Source organism: Scyliorhinus torazame, chromosome 5 (assembly GCF_047496885.1).
Source record: "Scyliorhinus torazame isolate Kashiwa2021f chromosome 5, sScyTor2.1, whole genome shotgun sequence".
NCBI lineage: Eukaryota > Metazoa > Chordata > Chondrichthyes > Carcharhiniformes > Scyliorhinidae > Scyliorhinus > Scyliorhinus torazame.
This window is the reverse complement of record NC_092711.1, coordinates 239,749,858-239,768,640: the sequence shown is the minus strand read 5'-3', so window position 1 is coordinate 239,768,640 and position 18,783 is coordinate 239,749,858.

Genomic DNA, 18,783 nt, shown 5'->3' with positions numbered 1-18,783 from the left:
GGAGGCCGGCCCGGAGGATCCCCGCGATCGGCGCAAATCGCGCCACGCCGCCCCGACGCCGGCACGTGATTCTCCATAGAGCAGAGAATCGGCGCCATTGGCGCCGGCGTGGTTGGAGCAGCTCCACACAGCCGGCTCGTCGATTCTCGGCTCAGGATGGGCCGAGCGTAAAAACGCTGACTCCCGCCGGCGCCGTCCACAACTGCTCTCAGCCGGCAGAACCTCGGCGTGGAAGGTTCGGGGGGCGGCTTGTGGGGGGGGGGGGGAGGGTCCGACCCTGGGAGGGGCCTCATATGTGGCCTGGCCCGCGATCGAGGCCCACCGATCGGCGGGCCAGCCTCTCTGGCTGGGGTCCTTGTTTCTTCCGCGCTGGCCCCTGTAGTCCTGCACCATGTTGCGTCGGGGCCGGCGCGTTGAAGGAAGCCACTGTGCATGCGCGTGTTGGCGCCGGCGGACCTGCGCATGTGCAGATCCCACGGCGCCCAGTTCGCGCCGGGATAAGCAGCTGGAGCGGCATGAACCAGAGTGGGCCGACATATGGTTTTGCACCCATGGTCAGCTAGGCGGGTAAATAATTGTTTTATTTCCTCAGAAACTGACTAATTTACCCATCATATTAGTATTTTGTCTCTCACTTTGGACAGAAGTGGATCTCGATTGGTCCAGTTCCTGGACATGAACCGCTCCAGTGCAGTGCTGGCCCCTTTTGCGGGCTTGAATTAGTCGTCGGGTTGTCCCGTTCACGCCGTCGTAAAACGCGATGGCGTTTACAACGGCGTGGACACTCTGCCGCGGGTTTAGAGGATCCCGCCCCTGATCTCCTTCGCCGAGACTGGCAATGAGTCCAAAAAAAGTTAATACCATGATGATTTCTTGTGGTACTGGAGTACAGATGGTACTTTCTTGCAAGGGAAAGCGATTAAGAACTTCTGCATTTGCTGGGTGTGTTCCAGCTCGGTGCTTGAAAGTATAATAATAGGCGGACAGAATTAACGCCCATGTTGAATTCTTGCCAGGGTGATCGGCGGGAGAGCCTTGTCCTATTTGAAGAGACCCAAGAGCTTTGTGCAGTCAGAAATTATGACAAAGTTTCTATCATGTAAGTACTGGTGGCATTTCTTGCCACCAAAAACTATTGTTGTCCGTCCTTCTAGATTTATGAGTTGCCATTTTCGTCCTGTGAGAGGATTCTTGACACATATACTATCCACCTTTCAGAGCCATTGTCCTTCTCATGGGACAACACTACACCCACACCATATGGTGAGGCATTGTAGGTCAATATCAGTTCTTTAGATGGGTCAAAGTGCACTAACAGTTTTGAGGAATGCAGCAATTGCTTGACTCTGTTGAAAACTTCCTTATGTGGAGTCTTCTAAGATCAACGCTTATGTTTGTTGCGGGAATATGCAAGGGGCAATACCATCAATACGTTTGGCAAAAACATCCATAGTAGTTTGCCATTTCCAAAAACAGTTTGAGGGTGGTACAGTGGTTAGCACTGCTGCCTTACAGCGCCAGGGACCCGGGTTTAATTCCGGCCTTAGGTGACTGTGCAGAGTTTGTACGTTCTCTCCGTGTCTTCATGAATTTCCTCCGGGTGCTCCAGCTTTCTCCCATAGTCCAGGTTAGATGGATTGGCCAAGATAAATTGTCACTTAGTGTCTAGGGATGTGCGGGTTAGGTAGGGTTATGGGGGTGCTCTTCCAAGGGCTGGTGGGCCAAATGGCCTCCTTCTGCACTGTAAATTCTGTGAAATCTATGACTTCTCTCTAGCTTACAGACAGGGGTCTTCGTTCTGGAAGCCCGGAGGTCCTTGTAGTGATGGTCTGTGTGGGGGAGGGGGGGTCTGCGTGTGGCGGGGGAGTCTGTGGAGGTGGTTGCTTTAGGCAGGGGGCACTGTGGGTTTCCTCCTATTACACAGGACCCTGTGGGGAGTCCCCCGATTTTAGGGATTGCTGGAGGGGGGGGGGAGGGGCAGCGTGTCGGGTAACCCCCATACTTGGGGGTAAGGGGGGGGCATTCAGACAATCGGGGGAGGATGGCTGCTGTGCGGCGGGGTGGGAATACACCCAATATAGGTGCGGGGGTTGGAGTGCCGGCCGTGGGACTCAGCTATCGGACCACCCACACAAGATTGCCGCCTGATATCCCTTCGCATTCCTTGTCATGCATAAATCTGCATGGCATGGAATACGGAATTGCATTATGCTTTAAGACCACAAGGGGATCATAAAACTAGTGCAATTCAGCTCCGGCGGGACAACGTCCCCCAAATAGAGAATCCTGGCCAATGTTTCAGAGATATTTGTATTTAAAGTTAATTTTTCTCTCTTGTTGGCCCTGCATATTCCACAGATGACTCAAATCCTATAATTGAGCTGTTATCGCGGCCATAAGAAGGGATGAGGTGATGAGTCAATGACATTCCCTCCATTTCTTTCCCACACTCTGACCGCGAGCAATCTGTCCCCCACTTAATTCCTCACAGCAAATCTGGTTCAAAGGAAAAATGTGGGGTGATGTATGTCAAAGCTGTAGTGTGCCAGGCTTGCCAAGTTGTATATTGTATTTTTAATGTTCCAATTGTGTATTTTGACCATGTTTTAGATTAGTTCTTTCAACTGCATATGCAATGAATTCCAGCTTCCTCAGCTAATCCAGTCTGGGGACATGCAGTTTCATTGATCTTTTTCATAATCAATCCTGCTAGCAGCTGAGTCAGAAATGTAAAATTGACCATAAGGCCTTTGATAAATATTTATTGTTTCAGCAGCCAATGTAATTCAAATTAGTTGAAGCTGACCTATCTCTTTTGATAGTTCTCGACTTTAACATGCACATTCATAACGATATTAATGTGATTCCAGGTAACTGTGAATCATTTTAAAGTTATTTGGAACAGGAACTTCTTGTTTGCAAGAAATGGGTTGAAACTTGATGAATTGAACACCAAGATTTTTTTCCAGTTCAATTTGTATTCAAACTTGATTATATTCCCCTCATAATAAATAAAACACATCCCTGAATCTTGACTATATGGGGCCAATATACACCAACTGTGTAAAGTCTATGGCCTGAATTTTAACTTCAGGGTGCGTATGAAGTCGGCCGGGGTGGAAGCGGATGTGAAATCCGTGCCTGCCCAAGATCGCGTCGTTAACGCAATATCAAGGTGGGCATGTAACCGCCCAGCATGTAACCTGTCTGCTGGTTGGGCTCACACTGAATGAGGGTAGGAACGCATTGGATGCCGGGGCCAATGAGCACCCGGTGATTGGGAGGGGTTCAAACCGAAGGGGGCAGCTCCGTAAAGGCTGCATGGAGTTATGGGGGATGTTGAAGGAGCTTAGTTCAATAATTGCAAGGAATTTCATGATAGTGATGGTATCAGCATCAGCAGGTCATGGAAGGCGAGTGGGATAAGCGTTAGGTTTCTCCAATGAGTGCCTGGGTGTCTAAATTCAGGCAGTCAGTGCCAAGTGGCACATTCTGATACTGGAGACGGCAAGAGAAGGCCACTCCACATGAAAAGGAAGGCTTGTTCAGAGACCAACAGTTTCAGTGGGCGCAACATTGTGTGCCACACCTGGCTTCAGTGCCGCAAAATGTTCAATTGTCTTCTGAGGGTGGCAGAGATGGCATGGATCTGTGAAGTGAAGTATGGACGGATGTCCTTTCTTCTGCGCGCTCAGTGGTCTGAGTGTATGCTAACTAGCACTGAAGTCAGCCCTGCTAAGGCTGGAATGGCAGCACAAGAGGCCTCAGTGTATTGTGAAATGACCCTCTTAATTCCCAAATGGTGGGAGAGCGCACCTGGAATGAAGTTTAAGGAAGATAGAACACTAGTGAGGTATTCTATTGTTCCCAATCAGGAGAAAACAAGTCACAATGCAGTACAGCACCACTGAACTAGTGGGGAAATCTCAAGTCTTCTGGTTCTTTCAAGGAATTAAGTTGATATTCTCAAGTTGGAGTGCCACCAGCCAGTTTGCTGCTCCGATCCTGGTGAGATGGAGATCTGAGATGAAGGTAAAATGCAGGATCCAGATGCATATGCCACAGGTACAGGAAATATCACACGCTCCTCTCATCAGATGCTCCAATGCAGAAGGCACCAGACATCACTTCACCAATGACTGATCAGGCTATCTAGCATGTCCAGTAGCGACGATGATTGAATTTACTGATGGTGTGCCTTCCTTCCACAGATGTGCCATCTGGAGGAGCTGCAGACAACCCTGAGGACCCCTCGATAAGCAGCCAGGAAGACATCGCTCCTGCACTTGGCTCAAATTGTCTCTCAGAACCAGGCACCAGCGAAGATACTCACAAATCGGTGAGCATTAGGCTGCTATCTCCATGGGTAGTGCACAGTAGTGAGAGCATATCACACTCATGTGAGAAGGTGGTAGAGGAAGTGAGGTCCCAGGGCACCAACAGTAGGAACACTGTTGGAGATCAGGAGCATGCTGAGTCCGAGACAGATGATGAACCTCTGGAGTCGTCCATCAGATGGCAGATGCTGGATGTCCAGTGGGATGCACAGAGAGGTCTGGCAGAGATCTGTGAGGGTCTCCATTCCATGGCATCCATCATGGAGGCGCCCCTGAAGAACATGACTCGTTAACCTTGAGCACCGACTCACAACATCCTCCATTGAGAGAATGGTGACTCACATGGAGAGGCTGTTCGAGGAGTGGAATTCAGGGTTCCAGGGGCCACGCTCAGATCTACAATACAGCACATCGGCTGCGACCTCAGTAGGACACTGTTGGCGTGAGAAATGGTTGAGGCATCGAGTCTCTCTGCTCGGTGTCTGTCCATCAATGGTGAGCAGCGAGGTCCAAATCCACCTCTTGCTGGCGGATGAGCTGCCTGTCACCTCTGTGGGCCCCTCTCAGGGCACTCCGGATGAGGGCAGCAGCTACTTCACCCATCTACAAGTGGCCACTGCATCTGATGATGAAATGGTGACCGAGGAATGTCCAGATATAGGGCTAGATCCTCTCTCCCAATCGGAGGCAACACAAGCTCTTACAGCTAGAAGACAACCGCCAAGGTCATCATGGCCACCCGGACAGCAAAGTCAGCAAGCTTACTTCAGTGCCGCTACCACTGATGGAGGAGGAACGGTGAGGGGGGGGGGGGGTGGGGGAGCTCCAAGACGCTGCACCCACAAGCATAAGGTTAAGGCAACTTGAGTACAACAATTCTGTGTCATCATAGAATTTACAGTGCAGAAGGAGGCCATTCGGCCCATTGAGTCTGCACCGGCTCTTTGAAAGAGCACCCTACCTAAGCCCACACCTCCACCCTATCCCCATAACCCAGTAACCCCACCCAACACTAAGGGCAATTTATCATGGCCAATCCACCTAACCTACACATCTTTGGACTGAGGGAGGAAACCGGAGCACCCGAAGGAAACCCACGCAGACACTGGGAGGATGTGCAGACTCCGCACAGACAGTGACCCAAGCCGGGAATCGAACCTGCGACCCTGGAGCTGTGAAGCAATTGTGCTAACCACCATGCTACCATGCTGCCCACTCATGGATGATATTATTTGCATTTATTAGTTTGAAGTTAGGTATGGAAAATGTGTAATCTCTTTCTGTCAACATGAAGTAAGGCAAACATTTTCTTTACTTTAATGTGCTGCGTTGGCTGCATGCAATGAATAGTGGCAAGGTGCTGCACAGGCTTATAACTTTAAGGTGTGTGCTGAATTGAACATAGAACATAGAACATAGAACATTACAGCGCAGTACAGGCCCTTCGGCCCTCGATGTTGCACCAACCTGTGAAACCACTCTAAAGCCCATCTACACTATTCCCTTATCATCCATATGTCTATCCAATGATCATTTAAATGCCCTTAGTTTGGCGAGTCCACTACTGTTGCAGGCAGGTCATTCCACGCCCTTACTACTCTCTGAGTAAAGAACCTACCTCTAACATCTATCTCCCCTCAATTTAAAGCTATGTCCCCTCGTGCTAGACATCACCATCCGAGGAAAAAGGCTCTCACTGTCCACCCTATCCAATCCTCTGATCATCTTGTATGCCTCAATTAAGTCACCTCTTAACCTTCTACTCTCTAACGAAAACAGCCTCAAGTCCCTCAGCCTTTCCTCATAAGATCTTCCCTCCATACCAGGCAACATTCTGGTAAATCTCCTCTGCACCCTTTCCAATGCTTCCACATCCTTCCTATAATGCGGCGACCAGAATTGCACACAATACTCCAAATGCGGCCGCACCAGAGTTTTGTACAGCTGCAACATGGCCTCATGGCTCCGACACACAAGCCCTCTACCAATAAAAGCTAACACACCATACGCTTTCTTAACAACCCTCTCAACCTGGGTGGCAACTTTCAGGGATCTATGTACATGGATACCGAGATCTCTCTGCTCATCCACACTGCCAAGAATCTTACCATTAGCCAGTACTCTGTCTTCCTGTTTTTCCTTCCAAAATGAATCACCTCACACTTTTCTGCATTAAACTCCATTTTCCACCTCTCAGCCCAGCGCTGCAGCTTATCTATGTCCCTCTGTAACTTGTAACATCCTTCCGCACTGCCCACAACTCCATCGACTTTAGTGTCATCTGCAAAAGTACTCACCCATCCTTCTACGCCCTCCTCCAGGTCATTTATAAAAATGACAAACAGCAGTGGCCCCAAAACAGATCCTTGTGGTAAACCACTCGTAACTGGACTCCAGTCTGAACATTTTCCATCAAACACCACCCTCTGTCTTCTTCCAGCTAGCCAATTTCTGATCCAAACTGCTAAATCACCTTGAATCACATGCCTCCGTATTTTCTGCAGTAGCCTACCGTGGGGAACCTTATCAAACGCTTTACTGAAATCCATATACACCACATCAACTGCTTTACCCTCATCCACCTGTTTGGTCACCTTTTCAAAGAACTCAATAAGGTTTGTGAGGCACTACCTACCCTTCACAAAACCGTGTTGACTATCTCTAATCAAATTATTCCTTTCCAGATCATTATACATCCTATCTCTTATAAACCTTTCCAAGATTTTGCCCACAACAGAAGTAAGGCTCACTGGTCTATAGTTACCTGGGTTGTCTCTACTTCCCTTCTTGAACAAGGGGACAACACTTGCTATCCTCCAGTCTTCTGGCACTATTCCAGTAGACAAAGATGACTTAAAGATCAAAGCCAAAGGCTCAGCAATCTCCTCCCTAGCTTCCCAGAGAATCCTAGGATAAATCCCATCCGGCCCAGGGGACTTAACTATTTTCACACTTTCCAGAATTGATAACACCTCCTCCTTATGAACCTCAAGCCCTTCTAGTCTAGTAGCCTGAATCTCAGTATTCTCCTCGACAACACTATCTTTTTCCTGTGTGAATACTGATGAAAAATATTCATTTAGCACCTCTCCTATCTCCTCGGACTCCACGCACAACTTCCCACTATTGTCCTTGACTGGCCCTACTCTTACCCTAGTCATTCTTTTATTCCTACCTGCTAAAGACTTCTCATGTCCCCTCCTGGCTCTTCTTAGGTCTCTCTTTAGGTCCTTCCTAGCAAACTTGTAACTCTCGAGCGCCCTAACTGAATCTTCATATCTCATCTTTACATAAGCCTCCTTCTTCCTCTTGACAAGTGTTTCGACTGCTTTAGTAAACCATGGTTCCCTTGCTCGACCACTTCCTCTCTGCCTGACAGGTACATACTTATCAAGGACACGCAATAGCTGTTCCTTGAACAAGTTCCACATTTCCATTGTGCCCATCCCCTGCAGTTTTCCTCTCCATCCGATGCATCCTAAGTCTTGCCTCATCGCATCATAATTGCCTTTCCCCCAGATATACCTCTTGCCCTGCGGTATATACCTATCCCTTTCCATCACTAAAGTAAACGTAATCGAATTGTGGTCACTATCACCAAAGTGCTCACCTACCTCCAAATCTAACACCTGTCCTGGTTCATTACCCAGTACCAAATCCAAAATGGCCTCGCCTCTCGTTGGCCTATCTACATACTGTGTCAGGAAACCCTGCTGCACACATTGGACAAAAACAGACCCATCTAAAGTACTCGAACTATAGCGTTTCCAGTCAATATTTGGAAAGTTAAAGTCCCCCATAACAGCTACCCTGTTGCTTTCGCTCCTATCCAGAATGATCTTTGCAATCCTTTCCTCGTCATCTCTGGAACTTTTCGGAGGCCTATAGAAACCCCCTAACAGGGTGACCTCTCCTTTCCTGTTTCTAACCTCAGCCCATACTACCTCAGTAGACGAGTCTTCATCAAACGTCCTTTCTGCCACCGTAATACTGTCCTTGACTAACAATGCCACCCCTCCCTTTCTTTTACCACCTTCCCTGAGCTTACTGAAATATCTAAATTGGGCTTTCATTTAATGATTTTTCAGAAAGGAGACAGTGCCATTGGCTCAAGTAAGCATTATTGCCTTGAATGCATGGCGGAGTGTTTGCTGGATCAATGTATCACTCCTATCCCTGCCCCCGAATGTACCTGTTGGCTGCTTCAATGGCCTCACCTTGTACCTCCCCAGGCTCTTCCTCTGACCCTTCACTGGAGTCATCCTCCCTAGCCTGCGGAGCTGTCTCACTTTCCTCAGTCTCCACTGAGTATCCCCATGATAGTGACGGGTTTTGGAGGGTACAGCAAGCAACAAATATGAGAGTGACGCTGGAGGATGCTGCAATTCAGCAGCTTCATGGTCCCCTCCACCAACACTCTTGGGGAGGCAGGACTTCTGGTGTATCTCTCCTCGGTGTTAGTTCTCGGATAATGGAATGGGGTCATTAGCCACCTCTTCAAGGGATAGCCATTGTCACCCAGGAACCATCCATCCAATCGTATGGGAGCCAGAAACAGCCTTGGTACCTGGAATGCTGTAAGATGTAAGCATTGTGTGAGATACCTGGGTAACGAGCATAAATGTGGAAAATCTGTGTCCTGTGTCTATTCATTTAGTGGAACCTCTTTCCATTTATGAAAGCTCCTGGCTCACCTGTTGGCACTTTAATGACCACATGAGTGCTATTGCACCCTGATGTGGGGAAACCCAGCGTTGCCTCAAAGCCTCGTGCTCTCTCCACTTCGCTGCCCATTTGTGCAGTAGTGGAGGAACGTGCGGACATGTCTAAAGATGGCATCAGTCACTAGCTTGACAAAACTGATTTAAAGATACTGCTAAGATCCCCCATTGAGCCCTGAAAAGAACCGGAGATGTAGAAGTTGAGGACCACTGTGATCTTCAAAGCCAGTGGCACGGACTGACCGCCCAAGCAGTTGGAGATGATTTGGGGATTCATCATGTTGCATATTGCTGTCAATGTGTCCCGAGAGCTGTAGCTTTCTGCTGCACCAGATTTCAGACATTTGAAGGTAGTCGGATCACTATCTGTATACTGTAGCCATTGGGTAATGGCGCCTTTGGTGTCCCCTCCTGCCTTGGCCTCCCTGTTGGTTCTGCACCAACTGAGCCCATGCCTCTCCTCTTAAAGTTCTCTAGGGACGCTGCCTACGTTCATCTGTCCTCCTCGCCCTCCTGCCCCTCTGTTCCTCTGCCGAGGAGGTCCAAACAGTAGAGTACACTATCCCCCTTGGATCAGATGCAGAGGACCAGTGCCTTGCAAATGAAGGATCACTGCTCCACTCCTCAGGGAAACACTTTGGGGAAGATGAGGTCCGGAAATTCTGAAAGGCTGTCTTGAAAAAGCTCAAGAATTACTAGGAAACTCAGGGGCAATTCTGTACTGACACAGCGACAAACTTACAATGACAGAGAAAGTCTTGCAGCTTCAGGGGCCTTTAATCCCACCTTTGGAAGAGGAAATGATAAAAATATGATAAGAACCCACCCATTTTGCCTGTGCAATAAGCTGAAAATCACATGGACAGCATTAAATCACTGTCTATAGGATTGTCAAAGGTCTGAATTGGCCCTTTAATTGTCGATGGGTGTGCATCTGATTCGCGCGTGGGCCTGCCAACTTTGAAATCGCAGATGTGCGCAATGACGTTGGGAAGTGCGCCACACGTCATTTGACGATATTTTAAGTTCAGTCAGGTCGATGGAATGCCCCGTGAACACAAAATTCTGGCCTATGTTTCCACCTTGTTTCTGATTGAATGGTACATGATTCATACCGGCAATTATTATTAGATCTCTATTGAATTTTGCACAAGGTATTGAGCTTTCAATCACTTGCCAAATAAAGGTTTGATATATCAGAAAGTGCCTGATTAGTAGATTTCTATTTATGCCTCTATGATACAACTCAAAAACAGCAGTGGTTTACCTTTGCTAATTACCTTTGCTATTTACTACAATGTGTCTTGTCCATTATTGGCTACCTTGTGTGTCGGATGTAGGATTCTACTTGATATTTAAATAACTCGCTTCCTTTCTATGGCCCATGATTTACAAAGAAACACTTCTCTCATCTCAAGACTAATTTTCTTCAGAACTGTAAAATTCCATGTCTTTCCCTTCTTCAATCATCCTGTGCTTCTACACTCACGAAAAACCTAACGTGATTTATTCATATAAATGTTAATTGAGCTGGTTACTCCTTTCCTACTACTCTTAACTTTGACGTTATTGTGAACTGTGCACCTTGACATTTTATGATTGAATAATTGACATTGCAAAGTGTCAAGATAATAGTTACCATTTTTCCGGCTGCTGTTATCAGTTTCCTTGCTCCATTTCCATTCATGTTGGTAATTATTTTGTTAACATGAGTTGTATGAATTAAAGATCCGACCCCATAGTTGAATCTCCTCATTATGAACAGCTGTAATTTATATGTGTACCAACATCCTGACTTCTTGCTATGCTTAATTCAGTACTTAATATATGTTCATCTGGTTTTTTTAAATCAAAAATGAAAACCTCTCCAAGATAATAGGATATTTCCATATCAGTTCTTTAATCTTACCTAGTGACTAGATTGTGTTCATTCTTTTTTGTTCTGGCTCAGGAAAAACAAACTATTTCTCCTTTGATCTATTCCTTCAGCATTTCTCATCTGATCTTAAAGTACTCAACAAATCCTATATTCCTGTATTGTATTAAGAAATTCATCCAAGTCTTCATAAATAAATTTGCAAAAATCATTATTGTGTAGGAAACAATTCATTCACTCGCTAGTCCATATTTTGACATATATCGGTAAATTACAAAAATAACAGTGGAGTCCTGTGGCATGTTGCAATCATTAGGGATGGGCAATATATGCTGGCCTGGCCACAGAACCCCACACCTCTTGAATGGATTAACAAAAAAAACAATTATGAAGTTATTTTAACAGAAATCGCTCTCATGGCTTTTGATCCAATGAGTGGGGTGAGAGCAGATTTGCCCCAGATAAATTGGAATCTAAGATTGGCAATTAATTGGCAATTAAGTTTGGCAATAATTAAACAATCATAGAATCATAGAATTTACAGTACAGAAGGAGGCCATTCGGCACATCGAGTTTGCACCGGCCCTTGAAAAGAGCACCCTACCTAAGCCTACACCTGCACCCTATCCCCACACCTCCACCCTATCCCCGTAACCCCACCTAACCCAACCTTTTTGGACACTAAGGACAATTTAGCATAGCCAATCCACCTAACCTGCACATCTTTGGACTATGGAAGGAAACCGGAGCACCCGGAGGAAATCCACGCAGACACGGGGAGTATGTGCAGATTCCACACAGACAGTGACAGTGAACCAAGTCGGGAATCGAACCTGGGACCCTGGAGCTGTGAAGCAACTGTGCTAACCGCTGTGCTACCATGCTGACCATTATGGTCTATCGTCACAATGGTCTGTCTCTAAAGAGGTGATGGTTTGCATATAGTCGAGAGACATTTCCACGAGGGAGAAAGGTAGGGTAAGCAGCATCAGTCATGTAGTTTATTACAAGATCTGAGCATTTTGTTATCTTGCCCTCTCTGCTGCCCTCTCCGTTGGGAAGGTGTAAATAAAGTATATTCAATAATGGGTGCCTGCATCTGAGCATGTGTTAGTCTTACTCAGTACAATACTCTACAGAAAGATGGTAACGAGGGTGGGATAGAATTCATTATTACGTAACATTTGAGAAATTAAGGGTTGAAGATATTGTGTCACTGTTTTTGAGCCCTGAAGATTTGGGCAGATTGTAATATTGCTCTGCATCCAAGTCATAGATTACATAGAACATACAGTGCAGAAGGAGGCCATTCGGCCCATCGAGTCTGCACCGACCCACATTAATCCCTCACTTCCACCTTATCCCCGCAACCCAATAACCCCTCCCAACCCTTATGGACACTACGGGTAATTTAGCATGGCCAATCCACCTAACCTGCACGTCTTTGGATCATATTCAGGTATATGGTCGGCTAGCATGTTAAGTGATTTGTTATGTTCTAGGTGTAACATAAGCGGCTTCCTTGTGGTGCACTTGACAAAGGAAGGTTCAGACGTGGAGATAACTTCAACACATTTATTAAACTATTTACACTTCTATTACTCTGGTTCGACACTACTGCTAATCCTACTATAGCTACCCAGATTGACTAACCAGTTGCTGCAATCCACGTGGTGGGTGTAATATCGAATCAACCCTGTGTCTCTACTCACTGACTGTCTCCACTGGAAAGAGGCAGATCATGTGTGTGGTGTCCTTTATATATGGGTTGGTGTAATGTCCTCTTGTGGTGGTGTCACCTCTGTGTGTATCGTGAATGTCCATTGGTCGTGTCCTATCTAACTGATCTATTGGTTGAGTGTGTGTGTGTGATGTTTCTGGTGCTCCCTCTAGTGTCTAGCTAGCCTACATGCATTTACATTGATGCACATCACCATATCCCCCTTTTTTTATATGTTACATATTTTCTGTACATTTTAAGAAAATTGAACAAAAAAAGGTAGATATGTTAAGGTATATACAAGTCATGGGAACAGTGATTAAACAATAAGTCCAAATCATTCGTGTGAGTCCAAAAACCATCAATCATCATGGTCGAATGTCTCTCTTGGTGGTGTGGTGAGTTTGATGGTGGCATGTCCTTGTGAACGCCATCGGTGTCCCTGTGTATCAGGAACCAAGAAGTGGTCAAATCACTTCGCTGTCTGATTTGGAGTCTTTTTTTTTTCGATGTTTGTGATGGTGATGTTGGATGGCATCTTGCAGCTGATAAGTCATTGACGTTGAAGAGGTACCATCAACAGTATCATTCGAGGTCATGGATGTGCCATATGTTGAAGTTGGATAAGACTGTACATACTGGTTCTGGCCACATGCTGTGCAGGAATGGTGATCCTGCTGAGAACCGTTGAAGCTTGTCGAATTGGAAACAGAATTGCTGCTCGCATGAATACCTGGTGATGGTGTGAAACTAGAAACTTGCATCTGATAGGAATATGCCGTCTGGCCAGGCTGGGATGCAGCAAATCCTGGACTGTAACTAAGGCATCCAGTCTGTAGTGCAGATTGCGCTTGCGGTAGTCCTCCTTCGGTCTTAATTCCATTAGTGGGCAATCCATAGTGCTGGCCTGTTTGAGAATATGCTGCATAGACTGCTGGCTGCTGCATGCCTGAATACTGGGTTTGTCCAGCATGAGCTGTCATTGGCTGCACTGCTCGTGTGGAACAAATGTGTGGATATAGCTGTGGTGAATATTGGTATATTCCTCTTGGACTGTAGCCGCTGCTTGTTATTACTGACCCAGTGTAATTGTTAAGTGATCCATCTCCTGTCGTTGTGGCATCTGCTGTCACCCTGAGCGTGCCACCACTTAGGTTGCGGCACTCCCTGTCTGGAGTAAAGTCCGGCTTACGTGAATCAGAGTCGGCGTTTGGTTGCTCCCCATCTGGAGTCTGGTCTGTTTTAACTGAGTCAGTGTTGGTTTGTTGATGCTCCCCGTCCAGGTTCACTGGAGTCAGCTGAGATTTCTTGAAGCTGCACGTCTGGAGTCGGAACATGCAGGAATGCATTGACTTGTGGAGAGGTTCGAGCGAATGGGGGTGGAAGTATTGTGGTGTCACCGGAGTCACCAGTGGTCTCACAGTGATCGTCGAGTGCCTCTGTACACACTAGCTGAGGTCTGTCACTTTGCACATCTTGCTTGGGAAGTGGAATGCTGTCGTCACTCGTCTCACATTCTGTGGGTAGGGCCTCAGTAGCTGCTTGTTGTTCACTTGGGTTGGGTAAATTGTCAGAGTCTTCATCTGGTGGCGCAAACAATGTGGGTGGACTGTCATTGTCTTGCTGTTGGCCTTCATTTGGGCTTGGACTGCCATCGTCGCTTTGTTCTTCACTGTAGCATGATAGACCGTCATGGTCGTCCTGCTGTGCACTGGAGCGTGGTAGACTGTCATAGTCTTCTTGCTGTTTGCTTGAGCATGGCAGACTTGCATCGTCTGCTGCTAGTTGGTCAGAGGAGGTTGCTAGACCCTCATGGTCTTGTTCCTGCAAGGACTGCACACAGGAGTCTTGCGTTGCTTCTATCGTGGAGGCTGTCCACGAGCTCGCTGCGGAGGCTTGTGACACTGGAGTCACGTCTTGTGTGTGCAAGGACTGCGCACTGGAGTCTTGCGTTTCTGCAGTTGTGGAGTCTGTCATCGAGCTCACTGTGGAGGCCTGTGACACTGGAGTCACTTCTTGTTCATGCAAGGACTGCGGTGTGGAGTCTTGCGTGTCTTCTTTCGTAGAGTCGGGAACCCTGAGCGGTGCGTGGACCACGCTCTGTGTGGCAGCAGGCCGCTCTCTGTGGGCTTGTCCTGCTCTCTGTCTCTTGGTTTCAGGACGCAGCATAATCCTGAACTCACGAGTCGGGATGTCATATCTGCTGGGCTGAAGATTATCAAATCCAAAGAATTCGTCATCGGCGTCGTCATTGTGCAACATGTCTAGTTGCGGTTCGGATTTGGTACTGGGGTAGCCTCCCAAGGTGAAAGGTTCGTCCGAGTCATAGTCTTCTAGGACCATATCATCACTGTTTGCGTCGGAGCTGGCATGGGCTCGCGAGGTCCAGAGAAAATGTAAAGGTCGGTGTCAAAGTAGTCAAGGTCGGAATCATCAGTTTGGGCATAGGTAACTGCTTGTTGCAGGGTTCTTCGGAGTTTAATTTCATTTCCTGGTTCAATTTGAGGCATTGTGCTGTCATTCCAGGTTAAAGAAGGTTGTTTTACGGCTTTAAAAGATTTTTTCTTTGATTTGGGACGTTTCCCCTTTAAATGGGCGTGGTCCGGGGCCTCTGGCGTCATGACGCATGTGACATCATACGTAGGAAGCGTTTGCACATGCGTAAATTGTTGTTCTGTACCGGGGGCCATTTTCGTGATTGCGCATGCGTGGCGTCTCGCAACTGCGCAAGTGCAGTCCCTTTAGAAAGATGGCCGCCGATCAAAATTGTTCTCTGCTCCGGGATCTCGGCCTCGTGGTGAGTACTGGCGCTTCTCTTGCCTTTTCTTGCTGGTTGGAGTGTGTTTTCCTCACAGTATTTGCCGAATTTGTCCAGGGCTGCCTGGAAGTCGCTCCTGTTTTGCCCCTTGGAGAACTTGAATTTTTAAAAGATTTCTTCTGCTTTGGCACCGGCGATGGTGAGGAAAAGCTCTGTCTTTACAGCATCGGCCACGTCTTCTAGTTCCGCTGCTACCAGGAAGATTTCAAACATTTGCCGGAATACCCGCCAATTTTCGTGGAGATCGCCGTGGCACTTGAGCTGCTGCGGAACCCGGATCTCGAACATCTTGCCTGGGTATCATTGCTGGTTGTCACTGTACGCTGAGGTATGGCTATATGGATTGAAACAGTTCAGTCCTGGTACCATGATTTGTTATATTCTAGGTGCAACATAAGCGGCTTCCTTGTTGTGCACTTGACAAAGGAAGGTTCAGACATGGAGATAACTTCAACACGTTTATTAAACTCTAGTGTCTAGCTAGCCTACATGCATTTACATTGATGCACATCACCACAGTAAGTAATTGAAAAAAGATGCAGCACTGAAAGAATATTTCAGGGCAGTGGGGGAATTTAAACCTAGTAAAGAGGACTGATGTAATTATGAATGAAGTATACATAGTTAACTCAATGTGATTAAAATAGGAGATGGGCATAAATAAGAGAGTAAATGTAAATATTTTCTTTACCATAAGACCATAAGACTAAGGAGCAGAAGTAGGCCATTCGATCTATCAAGTCTGCTCCACCATTCAATTAGATCATGACTGATCTGATATGATAATCCTCAATTGTATTTTCTGGCTTATCCCCATAATCCTTGATTCCCTTACTGATTAAAAATTTGGCCAACTCAGCCTTGAACAAGGGCCCAGCCTATAGAGGCCTCTGCGGTTAAGAATTCCACAGCTTCACCAGCCTCTGAGAAAAGAAATTTGTCCTCATCTCTGCCTTAAATGGGTGACCCCTTATTCTGAGTTTATGTTTTCTCTGGTCCTAAACTCTCCCACAAGGAGAAATAACCTCTACCCTGTCAACCACCTCGAAGAATCCAGGGGTGGAACGTGGCGCAGTGGTTAGCACGCGCTGAGGACCTGAGTTTGAATCCCGGCCCTGGGTCATTGTCCGTGTGGCGTTTGCACATTCTCCCCATGCCTGTGTGGGTTTCACCCCCCACAACCCAAAGATGTGCAGGTTAGGTGGATTGGGCACTCTAAATTGCCCCTTATTTGGGAAAAAAAAAATTGGTTACTCGAAAAAAATTTTTTAACGAGTCCTATATGTCTCAATAAGGTCACCTCTCATTCTTCTAAACTCCAATGAGTACAGGCCCAACATACACAACCTGTCCTCATAAGAAAATCCCTCCAACCTGGGGTCAACATAGTGAACCTTCTCTAGGCTGCCTCCAATTCCAATATATCTTTCCTTACTAACTATGGGGGCTGTTTTAGCTCAGTTGGCTAGACAGCTTATTCGTGATTCAGAGTGAGGCCAGTAGCGCAGGTTCAATTTCCTTATCTGCCTTCTCAATCTTTCCCCTCACCTGAGGTGTGGTAATCCTCACGTTAAACCATTACCAGTCAGCTCTCCCCCTCAAAGGGTAAAGCAGCTTATGGTCATCTGAAACAATAACAACTTTACTTTTGCCTTATCTTTTCTTAGATAAAGCGACCAAAACTGTTCACACCATTCCAGTGACTAACTAGTGCCTTTTATAGTTTCAGTAAGATTTCCCTATTTCAACTCTCCATTCTCTTTGAGATAAACGCTAACATTTCAGTTGCCTTCCTTATTACCTGCTGAACTTGCGTGCTAGTTTCTTGTGAGTTATGCACGATAGTGACCACAATTCGGTTACGTTTACTTTAGCGATGGAAAGGGATAGGTATATACCGCAGGGCAAGAGTTATAGCTGGGGGAAAGACAATTGTGATGCGATTAGGCAAGACTTAGGATGCATAGGATGGGGAAGGAAACTGCAGGGGATGGGCACAATTGAAATGTGTAGTTTGTTTCAGGAACAGCTACTGCGTGTCCTTGATAAGTATGTACCTGTCAGGCAGGGGGGAAGTGGTCGAGCAAGGGAACCGTGGTTTAATAAAGTAGTTGAATCACTTGTCAAGATGAAGAAGGAGGCTTATGTAAAGATGAGACGTGAAGATTCAGTTAGGGCGCTTGAGAGTGACAAGTTAGCTAGGAAGGACCTAAAGAGAGAGATAAGAAGAACCAGGAGGGGACATGAGAAGTCCTTGGGAGGTAGGATCAAGGAAAATCCGAAAGCTTTCTATAGGTATGTCAGGGATAAAAGAATGACTAGGGGAAGAGTAGGGCCAGTCAAGGACAGTAGTGGGAAGTTGTGCATGGAGTCCGAGGAGATAGGAGAGGTGCTAAATGAATAATTTTGTCTATATTCACACAGGAAAAAGACAATGTTGTCGAGGAGAATACTGAGATACAGACTACTAGACTAGATGAGATTGAGGTTCATAAGGAGGAGGTGTTAGCAATTCTGGAAAGTGTGAAAATAGATAAGTCCCCTGGGCCAGATGGGATTTTTCCTAGGATTCTCTGGGAAGCTAGGGAGGAGATTGCAGAGCCTTTGGCTTTGATCTTTATGCCGTCATTGTCTATAGGAATAGTGCCAGAAGACTGGAGGATAGCAAATGTTGTCCCCTTGTTCAAGAAGGGGAGTAGAGACAACCCCGGTAACTATAGACCAGTGAGCCTTACTTCTGTTGTGGGCAAAGTCTTGGAAAGGATTATAAGAAATAGGATTTATAATCATCTAGAAAGGAATAATTTGATTAGGCATAGTCAACACGGTTTTGTGAAGGATAGGTCATGCCTCACAAACCTTATTGAGTTCTTTGAGAAGGTGACCAAACAGGTGGACGAGGGTAAAGCAGTTGATGTGGTGTATATGGATTTCAGTAAAGCGTTTGATAAGGTTTCCCACGGTAGGCTTTTGCAGAAAATATGGAGGCATGGGATTGAGGGTGATTTAGCGGTTTGGATCAGAAATTGGCTATCTGTAAGAAGACAGAGGGTGGTGGTTGATGGGAATTGTTCAGCCTGAAGTTCAGTTACTAGTGGTGTACCACAAGGATATGTTTTGGGGCCACTGCTTGTTATTTTTATAAATGACCTGGAGGAGGGCGTAGAAGGATGGGTGAGTAAATTTGCAGATGACACTAAAGTCGGTGGAGTTGTGGACAGTGCAGAAGGATGTTGCAGGTTACAGAGGGATATAGATAAGCTGCAGAGCTGGGCTGAGAAGTGGCAAATGGAATTTAATGCAGAAAAGTG